This window comes from Polyodon spathula, chromosome 5 (genome assembly GCF_017654505.1).
Source record: "Polyodon spathula isolate WHYD16114869_AA chromosome 5, ASM1765450v1, whole genome shotgun sequence".
NCBI classification, from domain to species: Eukaryota; Metazoa; Chordata; class Actinopteri; order Acipenseriformes; family Polyodontidae; genus Polyodon; species Polyodon spathula.
The window spans coordinates 18,319,137-18,332,242 of record NC_054538.1 but is presented as its reverse complement, the minus strand read 5'-3'; the positions used below and the strand labels follow the sequence as shown (position 1 = coordinate 18,332,242).

General features: G+C 36.6%; 1 pseudogene; it reads left to right on the top strand.

Moving 5' to 3' along the window:
• LOC121315470 overlaps positions 1-13,106 on the top strand; it is a 175,481-nt pseudogene that overhangs the window by 54,064 nt on the left and 108,311 nt on the right.

Below are 13,106 nucleotides of genomic sequence, written 5' to 3'. Positions count from 1 at the left end.
TATATTGAACTTTTAGTATGTTGCAATATTTAATAAAATAAAAATGTTTCCATTGAACTTTTGGATTGTTATACCAAAAAATGTAGAATTAAATGACCGATTCGCAATAACAATGAAATGTGAATGTGTTTTTCTCAATGTAGAGCATCAAGCGACTGTCCTGACATTGAAGAGGCAACAGAAAGAGGAAGTGCTAAAATTACATGTAAGAAAGGCCATCTTACATAAATACCATTTTCTTTTTTGGTGGAACGGTGAATTTAGTTAGCCTTTGATTTATTATTCATAATCATACTGAGGTGTTTTTTTTTTTTTTAATGCAATTTTGTTTGGCTTGCCGCTCCAGCACATACTCCAAAATGTTTTATTTACATAAAAATGTTATATTTACATAATTCAATTCCAACATATTAGAAACTATTCACAGTATAATGGTTTTGGAATCAAGTCTTTGGTAACACTGACCTCTTGTGGTGAAAAAGTTACTTGAACATGGCTTACACATTGTTTTTGTTTGTTTGTTTTTTAACATTAGTGTTAAAATACATTAAATGATTTACCATGATAGGAGCATGATAAAATCTGAAATGTCAGCCTTTCATTTAGTTATCTTGGAATAGTTTAGTGCACCAGTGAAATCACATTTTATGCATTTATGTTCCATACTATATTAAGTAAGCAAAAAAAAAAAAATGTAGCAATGTTTATGTAATACAGTAGTCTGGCATGTCCTTATTCCATCATTTTAGGAAAAAAATGTTTGAGAGTTGTAATAATACCGTTTTTACTAATTTACTAAGTTGATGTGCTTTTTTCGTTTTTGTTTTTTTTCACGGATTTGCAAAACTGTATGTTTCTTGGTATTGAAAAAGGGTATTTGTGCTTTGTCCTCATTAGTGTTATTGCATTATAACAGTACTGTTTTGGTGCTTTTATACTATGATAAAGCACAAATACAGCAGCATGATCGGTCAAAACACTGACATAACATGTCTTCCATGCTGCACCAGCAGTTTGTGGTTTAAATGTTTCGGTTAATCTGCTACTACTTTGACCACAAATCTTCATTTTGATATTATTTCTTCATATTTGTTTTATAGCAACACTTGTACCTGTTTGAAATACATATTGTTCTTGTACAGTATGTAGGTACCATACACTGAAGTAACATTTTCAGTATATTGTACCACCAATATAAAGCCCAGAACAGCCCCCCCTGGTTATATTTCGGTTACTTGTCGGGGACTTGTTGTTATGGTAATATGTAATATATATATTATATTATTATATGATCGTTTTATATTATACTTTATTCTTTATTTGAAATTTGAAAGTTTTTAATATATAATAGGTTGTGAATTAACTGCTGCCAATTTTCTCAAATCATAGCATTTCATTGTATGCATTATAAAGGAAGTATATTAAAAAAGGGGGTAATCAAATCTAATCTTACTATAACAGAATGTTGGCACAGTTCCTTGTATGCAAGATCAGTTTGTAAAGGCCTTAGGCACAGGTTTATTGAACATTTGACGTATCATTCATCATGTTGGTGAGCTTACAGTCTTTACCAACACGTGGAAGCAATTTGTTGTGGAAAGAAGAAACATGTGTTCGCTAAAATGAGAAAAAAAAATCACAAAATGTATTTGTTTGAGTTTGTATTTTGTAGCAAACTTAAATTAATTTCTCATCTGTTGAGTTAAATGTAATGGCAATGGTAGTGAAAATTTGATGTTTACTACTGCTTGTTGTAAGTAATATGACGTTATCTTGGGAAAGTTTTTCATAAATGTAAAATGAGTGAAAAGTACCCCCCCCCCCACCCCACCCCCCCCCCCCCCCCCCCCCCCAAAAGAAAAGAGAAAAAAAAATCCTTAGATTTATTCTCAGTTTTATCCCTTAGTTTTACTACATGTATTAACTTGTCCCTGTGCTCAGATTGTTGCCTTGTTAGCCCCCTCTTCTTGGGTTTTTCACCAGTCCTTTTTGAATGGTTTTTATATAATCAACTTTAAAAAATCTACCCATTTTCACAGTTCTTCTTGAAAGGTGGACCCATTTGTAATTATGAACCATATGAAGTTGTCAATCACAAGATTAATATGCTTATAATGTAGAAGCTTACAAAAATTGTCAAAGCAGTTCAACCCATCTTTTTTCCTTTTTTTTCAATACTGTACAAGAGTATTTTGTCAAATCAAAGTACTGGTGAACTAAAAATGTGTTTCTTAAATGTACTTCTAACAACTTCAACAGTCATAAATAACATTTTAAAAAGTTATGCTGTAGTCTTGAGTGCCTCTAGGGGGCAGTGTCAGTCTAGTTACTGAAAATAACAGCTGGTAGTCATAAGGTAGAATTATTATTTGTTTATTAAACAGATGCCTTTTATCCAATGCAACTTATGGAGACTAGGGTGTGTGAACTATGCATAAGCTGCAGAGTCACTTACAAAGTCTCACCAATGTCTCTCCAAAGACGGAGCACAAGGAGGTTAAGTGATTTGCTCAGGTTCACACAGTGAGTGAGAGAGTGAGTGAGCTGGGATTTGAACCAGGGACTTCCTGGTTACAAGCCAGGTTCTTTAACTACTGGACCACACAGCCTCCTCCGTACATTAGGAACTTAAGTGTTGATTGTAGGTGTTCTAATTCTACCATATTTCGGGCGTTTAAACTTGAGTAATGCCAAACATAAACCCCAAAACCAACCAAATGTTTTTCCAAAGGTTGATTACTTCCGTGAGGCACATGTGTTGCAGAAGGTACCCTACAGTTAACACCAAAATTAAAAAGGATATATTTCTTAAAATTGATTAACATGTTTACATTCATGGAATAGGCAGTTTTATTTCTGAAGTTATGTAGTTGTAAAAAGATTACCTTTTTTGTGCCTGTCATTATGCAGGTTATACACTGACAATTCCTACTCCCTAAAAAAAAAAAAAACAATTTCAGAATAATTGCAGTTTTATTTTCCCTTAAAACACTTACATTTCTGGCCTGCCAACCTGCAAATTGATTTTTTCCCATCTCCCCCATATTGTACAACCTCTGCAGCTCAGTTCCAGCCTTTTATAATACTAGTGTTTAATGGAGTGTGTTTTGCAACCACTCAGAATGATAGCAAAAACAAACAAACAAAAAAAGACTTGATCTTTTGAAAATTGTAATTTGAAGCTGTTTATTTTATTGGTTTCTGGACCCTTTTTAAATCTGAATCCTATTGTTTTTGATGATTGGACAAAATGCTGCTGTGATCAGTATCTCCACTTTGAACTGATTGTAATCTGTACTCATCTTTTCCCTAACGTTGTTTTGACTAAACTTGAGCATGCAATAAACAACCTGGCTTTGTTCAAGTAAAAGTTTAATGTGTTTTTAATTCACCCGGTATTTCCTCATAAACATAATAGTCATAATGCTCAATGCCTGTGTTCAAAATGTAAAAAGAAGTGCAACAGAATACTAATGTGTTGTATCATGCTTAGAATTAGAAGAGATTAAAGAGGAGGGAATTGAGATTTTTTTGTTGTTGCTGTACCGACATTGAAAGGCAACAATGAAATCACCCCCCACTCCCTGCCCAAATGAAAATGGTATCTGCTGTACAGCTATGACCAAAAGTTTAGCATCACCCTATAAATTAACTAATTTTGCTTCATAAAGTCAAATGAAACCGGTTGAATAATGTTACGTTAACATACTGAATTGCGTACTGCTTTATAGTTTTCCATAGTACTTAATGAAAAACTGACAAATTGAAAAATGTGACCTTTTGAAATCTAACATGAAATACTGTACTGCTATTATGACTTTTGGTAGACTTTTTGCAATTTATAATTTTGTAGTTTCTTTGATTACATCAAGATGAAAATATCTACATTATGTGCATATAGTTTTATTTAAGATATGTCTCAATCCTAAAATTCTATGTGATGCAAAACCTTTGGCCATAGCTGAACAGACAGAATTACAATATTGGGTCTATTATATCAGATATATATTCAGCTGTTTGTGTACAGAAGAAAACTACTTTTTAGCGTGACAGCCTATAATAGCATCCTTAACGTCTTCCAGCCAAAGTGAAGACAGATTTTGTTGCGATTGTAACCATGCACCCAGGGCATACGCATTGAACTTCTGCCACTGTATTCATTGTCTGGTTTCTTTGAAGCTTTTGATGCTTAATCGTTATAGGCCAATACTTTAGGGGAATCTCGGTTTCTCCAAAAGGAGCCAAATCTAAAACCCAGGAGTCTAGACTTTTGAACTTCGTTGGCTTTCCTCCCCCCTCAGCTTTGTAACTAAATAGCCCTCCCTGGTGTGCTTGGAACAGATAAAGGGCGCTGTATTCATTTGGTCTTACTACTGTAGCTCTAGAGGATTATTTTCCCGATGTTTGGAACCTCTGATTTATTGTGGTAGAATGGTGTAATGGTCACTATTAAGTAGGTCCACAAACATGGAGTTTTTTTTATTTTGTCTTCTTTTCATGTGTTGAATTCATACAGTAGTATTTCTAATGGGTGTCTATTATTGAACTACTGTCATTGATACCTTGCCACAGTAAACATAAAATCATTTTTGACTGTTCTTTGCTTTGTAGAATGAATTGGAGTTGAAATTTGTTCAACTTAAGGAGGAGCATGTTAACGTCATTCAGCAGCTGGAGCAGACCATAGAGGATTTAAGGACCAAAGTGGCAGAACTGGAAAAACAATACACGCCACCGGAGAAGGACATATGTACTAAAGACCAGGAGTGTGGGAGTGAAGATAGAGCCTTTAAAGACTTCTGTGATGTTGACCTTCAGACTGAGGAACAGACATTTCTTAACAGCTTTGAAGCAAAATCTGTACAGACTTTGCCTGTGGAAGAATGTTTTAATTTCAAAGTGCCTTTATTGGATAAAAAGCCATCCTCATCTTCTACTTCCCCAAGATTCGAAAGCAGAGACATCTCCAGCAACACCAATACCTGAGACACCGACATTTCATTCTGACATCTCTATGGTGTTGTCTCCCAGGCTAACACCAAATTTTATTTGTACCTGCCAGCAGCAGCAACAGTCTTCACTGCCTTCAGGACAAAGTGGGACTCAACCACCTCCTCCTCCTTCCCCACCACTACCTGCCTGCTCAGTGCCACCTCCTCCTCCCCCACCATTACCAGGCTTTCTAGCACCGCCACCTCCGCCACCATTGCTTGGCTGTGCTGTACCCCCTCCACCAGAACCTCTACCTTTCTTCCCAGGATGTCCCATACCACCTCCTCCTCCACTGTTGCCTGGCTGTCCTCCCCCTCCTCCTTGTCCTGGTGGTCTAGTACCTCCCCGTCCACCCCCCTTGCCAGGTCAGAGTGTTTTTCGAACCATACCCCCACCTCCAGTTCTGCCTGGATCCAGTCCACTACCACCACCTCCCTTACCTGGATTGGCCCCAACACCACCACCACCCCCTCCCCCTCCCTCCAGGTAAAGGACGGGTAGCCCCCGGGGGGAGGAGGGGGGGGGGGGTAGTCCAAGACCGGGGCCCCACTGCTTCCTGGCTTTGAGTCTCTTCCCCCTCCAGTGCCAGCATGATCATTTGCACTGGCATTGGGTCATGACAAGGAGGCAAGGAGACAGGTAGTCGAACCAGCACGCCCAATGAAACCACTGTACTGGACTAGGATTCAACTGCATGGGAAGAAGTAATCGTAGAATACATTTTAGGTTTCTTTTTTATTGTACTGGAGTTTGCAATGGATTGCATTGCATTTGTAATGTCAAATTAGGTATGTTGTAAAAGTAGAACAAAAGTCACAAGGTGCAAACTATAATTCCCAGTTCTGTATACAATACTGTTCTGATGCACCACTTTGTTATCATGAGTCATCCCATTGTTTGTAAGCAGACAGTTTTGTATTGGAGTATCGTGTATTTTTAGGGTACACTGTGATGCATGTTATAATTTGCATGGTCAGGTATTATCTTGAATCATTGAAATACAGAAAACATAATTACCCTGCACAGCGCATCAAATTAAAGGCAGGCTAATGCCAGAATAGTTAATGATTGTCAGCAAATGTTGTGGATAAGTCTGTCAGATAAGTCTTGGTACGACATCTGTATCCCTGAATTGGTTTTAACAGATGCCAACCAAGTGAAATCAGGCATTCCATGTGAAATCAACACAGTACCAAAATGTCAGCTCTATAAACTCCACTGTACTGTTTTAAGTTGAGGTGTTTTTTTATTTTATTTATTTATTTATTTGGCAGAAATGTACCCTTGGACAATTTGCATTAATCATTTTGAAGCTCAGTCTAAACATATTTATCACATGAAACTCATGATGTGATTTTGAAATTGATTGCAAAAACAATATTTGTTTCCTTTCACATGAGTTTACAGCCTTCTGTCAACCAAAGGGGAAAAGACTGAGATTCTTGATTTAATTTCAAACTATGTTTTCGACTGACTGTCATTGGATGGGCAATTAAAATAGGACTTTTATGCAATGAAATAATAATAATAATAATAATAATAATAATAATAATAATAATAATAATAATAATAATAATAATAATAATAATAAGTTGTTTATGGTTTCACTTTTGGCCAAAACCTTATGACATATGTTGTAGATTATGAGTCATGAAATGCTATAGTTTGGTGTGCTTTATTCTCTATATTGACCCATTTACACCCAATTTCATCTGAATTCACAATGGTGACTCAAAAAAATAATTGCGTGGTGATGTGCTGATTTCACATGGAATATCAAACTTGAAGAACACTAACCTGAACTAAGCAACCGCCAATGTTTTATTCCCTTGGTGACAAGTTGAATCTGGTTTCACTGGCCTGCACTGCTCTTAGATATAGCTTTGTCAAGCACAACAGTAACACTGGGAGCACCACCAGTGCTTTGTCTACAAAATGTTTCTGTAATTCAAAACTGTTAATAAAAAAAAAGATGCAGAGCTGTTACATGGTCATAATGTTAACAGAAAAATTTTCAAATGCAGACGCAACACAGTATTGAATAAAGTTACTATAACACTGAGAATAACTGCTGTGTTAAATCAGGAAAGCCACAATGTTGGAAACATACTTGAAACAGGTGCAGTGCTGTAGACTGCAGTAAATTGCATACCACGGTAGGAGTTAGGGTGAAAGTTAAGCAACATTCTAGTATCTTTATTCCATGAGGTGGCCCCAGCTTACTCCAAACAGCTCATTTTCTTGCCTAAGATTTATCCAGAATTTGTTGGTCGTTTAAAGTTAAACCAATTTAATGCACATTAATACATAATTACGTTACCCTGCAGCATTGCAGACAGATTAGTTTGAAACACTGACCATTTTTATGGTGAGACATATTTACTGTGATCATCACTTTTTTCTTTTTGTTTGTTGTTTTCTTTTAAGGGAATCCAGCAGGTCTTTGGTATGGGAGAAGATCGAAGAACCGCCTGTGGACTTCAGTGAGTTTTTAGATTTGTTCTCTAAAACGGCTGTCAAAGAGAAGAAGAAGCCCCTGTCAGATACTTATTCAAAGACAAAAGCCAAGCAAGTGAGTTAATTGTGTGTGTGGGTGTGTGAGGTTTTATAATAAAAGGGGTTTTACCATTATCTGTACTGTACAATTGCCAAAATAAAAAAGTTATTAATAAATAAATAGATAAATCATCAGATTCTCCTAAAATGTGTAAAAGTATGTATACACCTGTAGTAATATTCTCCTTTATATAGAATTGGTTTATGAATTGGAATACAAGCTTGGTTTTAAGAAACTTTACTGAGTGCTCAACACTGGCTTAATATGGTGCCAGAGCTGTGCTTACTGGTTAAATGAATAACCAAAGAGTCATGCTTGACTGTAATACATAATTTTATAAAGGCTAGTTGTGAACGTATGCAAGAAACTTTATACACTTTTTTTAGTAATCTTTTGGAACCCATTCAGCACTAGCTGGTATCAAGTACTATTTCACAATTTATATTAGTGTACAAGGACTTTGTATTTAGAAGTTTTATTTATTTATTTATTTTAATATTTGCAGACATCCAGTTTTACTAGCTTTTGGAATCTCCTTTGCCTGTTCATAAATATAAAAGATAATAAGGTATGCTTAACAATTCTGGAGTGTTGAGTTGTAATATTGCAAAAGGGTATTGATGCCTTTGCCCATAAGTATTTCTTCTCTGACTGTTGCAAAATGAATAGGTGCATGCAGAATATTGGTTAATTGATAGTATTGCGGTCTTTGTTTTTTGAATGTGTAGTGTTTAGTCATTTGATTTAATTTCTGGTTTTACAATTTCAAAACTGATCTTTATTTGTTCTTTATTTTTGTTTGGTGCAATTCATTTTTCGTTTTTACTGTTTTTTTACACTTGTGATGACATTAGGATGTGTTCTGCTGCCAGCAATTATGTGGCATGAGGTTTAGTATTACTGCTCCTGAAACCAATAAAACCGGGAGCCAGTAACACGTGTGGTAAACAAACAGTGGTTAGACTGAGGCAGGCCGTAGTTGTGGTCGCACATTAGTAGATGTGGCTTAGAATGACTGTTTTTGCTTTTTCTTCAATGACAAATCATTGCAGCATGTAGCTTCTGGCCATTCAGTGAAGATGTAAAACATGTGATGATAAAAGCTGAACAAGATAGGTTACAGCCTTGGATTTTAGAACTGTGCTCCAGATATATTTATGAATATATTCAGATGTAGGCCCTGGCCGAAACCTACTTGACTTGGTTTCTTATAAGCTTTGCCAAATGCCTTATGGTTCTGTAGGAAACCTTGCATGCAACACACAGGACTCTTGATCCATTATAAAAATAAGCAGGAAAAGTAGAACTGAGCATATTCTGTGTGTCAATGCACTGGTATGTTAGTTACCTTTGGATCAGCAGAGAACCTTTGGGTCACATCTGCTGTCATTTTCCTAGACCCCTCAGCTCTTCCCAAAAAAGAGTTCTAGTGTTGTTGAGGCTTGCCTTTTTTGCTGCCCAGTCCCTGACCACTCTTACTGCAACATGGTTTTAGCATCTATACATTGCATTGTTTTTATTTTATAATCTATTTTCATTGTTTTCCTTTAAAAATGTTCCATGTTCTCCTCTTAGAATACTTCAGACGTAGCTATTTGGCTTGCACTGGAGTAGGAACTTATTTCTTGGTCATGCAGAACTTTGAAGTTTGTACTTTGTAGACCACAAGTAGGAGATGCATAGCACTCAATTTTGGAAAATGGTTTCATTTTCTGTGGAAGCAGCAAAATCAGCAGAATTTTTCCACCTATTGGTCCTTTAAAAAAATGCCCTCCTGTTTACTAAAGTGCTTCCCTGTTTTAATCTCATACAGAATTTTCTGTGGTTCTTAGAGGAGCTAAAAATGAATAAGTAATGAGCATTTAAGCGGTGTAATCCGCCAAGAAAATGGTTCAGGTTCAAATGTGTTAGCAAAACTATATAAACACAATCGAAACCTGCCCATGTATATTAATTAGAGGTCGGCACGGGCCGGTACCCGCTGTGAAAAATACCTGGATCTTTTTCGGGTAATTAAAAAAAAACAAAAAAACCCCACAAATATTAATGTTATAAGTGCATGATATGTATTTCAGTGATATATAGTACACAAACATTTAGTCCCTTCAGATCTGTAGACTTGTGTAGCCTTTTTAAGTACTGGAAACATCTTAATAATAATAATAATAATATATAATAATAATAATAATAATAATAATAATAAGTCTCAGTTTGAATACAGTTAAATGTGTTTCATGCATTCATGTTGTGGGATTGTTTGCGACATCTATTAGCCATATTTAGTTGTTGTTGTTGTTTTAAAACATGGCATCCAAGCAAGTGAGCATTATGTGTAAATTCTTTACCAAAGCAGGAGATAATTACATATGCAAACTTGTGACAATAACTGTAGATAAAGCATTTTGTATTGGAAGCCACATGGTTATTATTAATAGGTCACAGAGTTCTCACTAACAACTGTTTTAACCCTATGACATAAACCCAACAGGATGTTATGTTGTTTTCTTTCCGATTTAGTTCCTGAGTAGAATATTCGCAGCAGCTGTTATTATTGAGGTGTACCCGCCACTCTGTGGTGTTTTCTATAAAACCTTGATATCTTGTCATTTAAGAAAAGGCTAATGCAAAGTTTGTTTTAACATTGTCTTTATTACGCCAGCCAGACACGCTTTCAACTGCATTGTCATATTTTCTACATTTTCTTTAAATTCTCCAATTAATAATCAATATTTGGGTAGTAAAAAGAGACCAGTGTCCAGTAATTTAAAACCCGACGGGTACACAGGTTTTTGGATATCCGTACTACCTCAATATTAGGTATATTTTATTTATTTATTTATTTATTTATGTACACTGTTAAGAAAACATGGAATGGAACATTGTAATCTTAGCAGATTGTTTGTAGTAAATGTAAATTGTCATTAGACATGTATAATGTACTGACATTTACCAAAACAAATGTGTATATAAAAAGGATTTTGATCAAGTTAAAGGGTAAAAATTCATCAGGAAGCAATAATGGCCTATGTGTAAAAGATTTAGGTTGTTAGCTGTGCAATATTTAAAATGAAAGTGCGATCGTAAAGCAGCTGCTTCCATTCATTTCTATCAAAATGACATCTTGTTGAAGTAATGGCTATTTAATTAGATGTACCAAGATTCAAAAAGTAAAGTTTTTTGCCATATCCACTAAATAAAAAAAAATATGTAGGAAGACTATATACACATATATACATTTCACGTAGGCTACGAGCATCCCAAACATGTATTCATAGGTGCTATATGCGGTTTCCTAACTTTATATGCTAAAAAAAATATATTAAAATAATTTTGATTAACATTATCGATTTAACATCTTGTGCAGGTGTGGTGAAAGACAAACAGTTCGTGAAACAGTGGTGTAGCGTAGTCCGGGTTTAGTGCTGGCTTCTAGCTACAGGTCCCGGCTAGTGCTTAGCCATCTAACAAAGACAAATGACAAACAGTTAGCACAACTAACAAAACATGAAACCTTCACAATAATTAAATTACTTCTGTTTCCTTAATGGGTCGTTTCAATAACCACATCGAAAGAAACAGATTACAGTCACATCCCCTAAAATACCCTTATTCACACTCCCTCCGATAACTAGTTAAATCACGTCTCCTCCAATCCATGACAGACATTGCTAACTGTACTAGGTACCTTGACTCCGCCCCCTTCCTGGATGGCCGGCTTCAGACTGACCCTGGAATGAACTACCCAACCATCCAGTACGAGGTTCTCTGTTCCTATTAGAGTTTTGCGCGAGTCCATTTTTTCTGACCGGGACCACTACTACAGGGCCCATCCCGAAGCCGCAACCTACTACAACACCGTCTTCTTACCTGTGACCCGACCTGACCCAACCCGCTTTAATAAGACCTGCAACCTGACCCAAACCCACAAATGTTTGTCCATTACAACATGCTTTACAACATGCTTGTCAGCTGACTGACGCTCTCACATTCACACACAGATATCTCTACCAGTCTCCACAGATTGAGTTTACACATTAGGCTATACAGTATGGTAGCTTTCTCCAGTGGTCTGTATGTATTTTAACATTGTATCATATTAACTATGTCTACTTATTTTACTATAAAATACCTTTCTATTCATTTCGTGCCACCTGTTGAAAGGGAGCTAGACCTGTGCTTTTGCAGAGATGATGTACCAGTTTTTTGGCTGCCGTTTACAAAAACATGGCAGGTTTTACAAGCAATGAATCCAGTCACATGTTGATTATTTTCATTTGCTATAAATCCAAAATAATTACACACTTCTGATTTACCACTCAAACTATTATTCACTTACATGATATAAACCCTGTACTATCTTTTGTTTCACCTCGTTCACAAACATTTTTTAATATCACCAAGGAGACGTGATAAAAAGATATTGCGATGTATTAAACAAGCGAGAACACTCTTTAGTCAGCTGACTCTTCCCTGATCGCCTTCTGCTTTAGTGCATTTACCTTCTAATATGTTATTTGTGAAAGGGCTACAGACGAGTATGCTGAAAGGACTGAAAACAGTTTTTGTTGATTTCAAATTCAGACCCGAAAATGATTTTTTTTATACCCGAACCGCAAACCACGAAAGTTCACATTCCAACCCGAACCCGACCCTCTTTTGCGGGTCACCCGCAGGTACCCGCCCCGATGCAGTTCCAGTTACACAGCGACCTCACAGGTCGGGAGGGAGATTGTTGACTTGGATTCATTTGCTCTGTCAGAGAGATCAAGTCATCTTTGTTTATTAATGCAACAAATAAATAAGGAATGCTGCTTTTATTTAGATTTCCTCTCATATTTTCACAATACTGAACATTGATATCAAAAACACCAGAAAAGAGTATATAGAAATAAACACATAAAGGGCCAGGGGTCCCCTACTCGACCCCCCCAGCTGTAAGAGCCACTTTCGAAAAGGTGAAACAATGACTAGCTCGAAAGTTAGGAGCAAGCTTTGCTGTCCGAAGGGGGAGACTGGCAAAGGTGCAAATGAATAGATTTAAGCAAGAGAATGGAAAGCAAAGTGTAGTTAAAGTTTTTTTGGCTGGGGGTCCCCTCTGACCAGAGATAGCCTTCCTCTTTGAAGGCGAGACGACGTTGTCGGCCTCTGAGGTTGGGAAATGAGTGTCACTTGCCCCCAGAGGGGACCGTTGCAGAGATGACGCAGCAAAGTGGAGAAGAATGGAGGAAACTGAAAAGCAAGACAAGAATTCGGAAGCTGGCTACAGTTTAAATGGGGTGACTGGCACATATTTTAGCGAGGTGACACGAGAGGAGCCTCAGCAAAGGTGGTTCTTCTTCTTAAAAAGAGTACAGTATGAGCAGACTTTGATCGACACGTTAAAGAAGGTAGCTTGTAATCAGGCTTTCAGCACCCCCACTAAAAATTGTTCCAGCACCACTGCTTCCAAATGCAAAAAATTGATTTGTTACCTAAAATTACACAGTCTATAAACTCTCCTCCTTCTTGGATTTTCTTGTGTTTCCTCAATGACAATATTGAGCTGCTACTATCATAG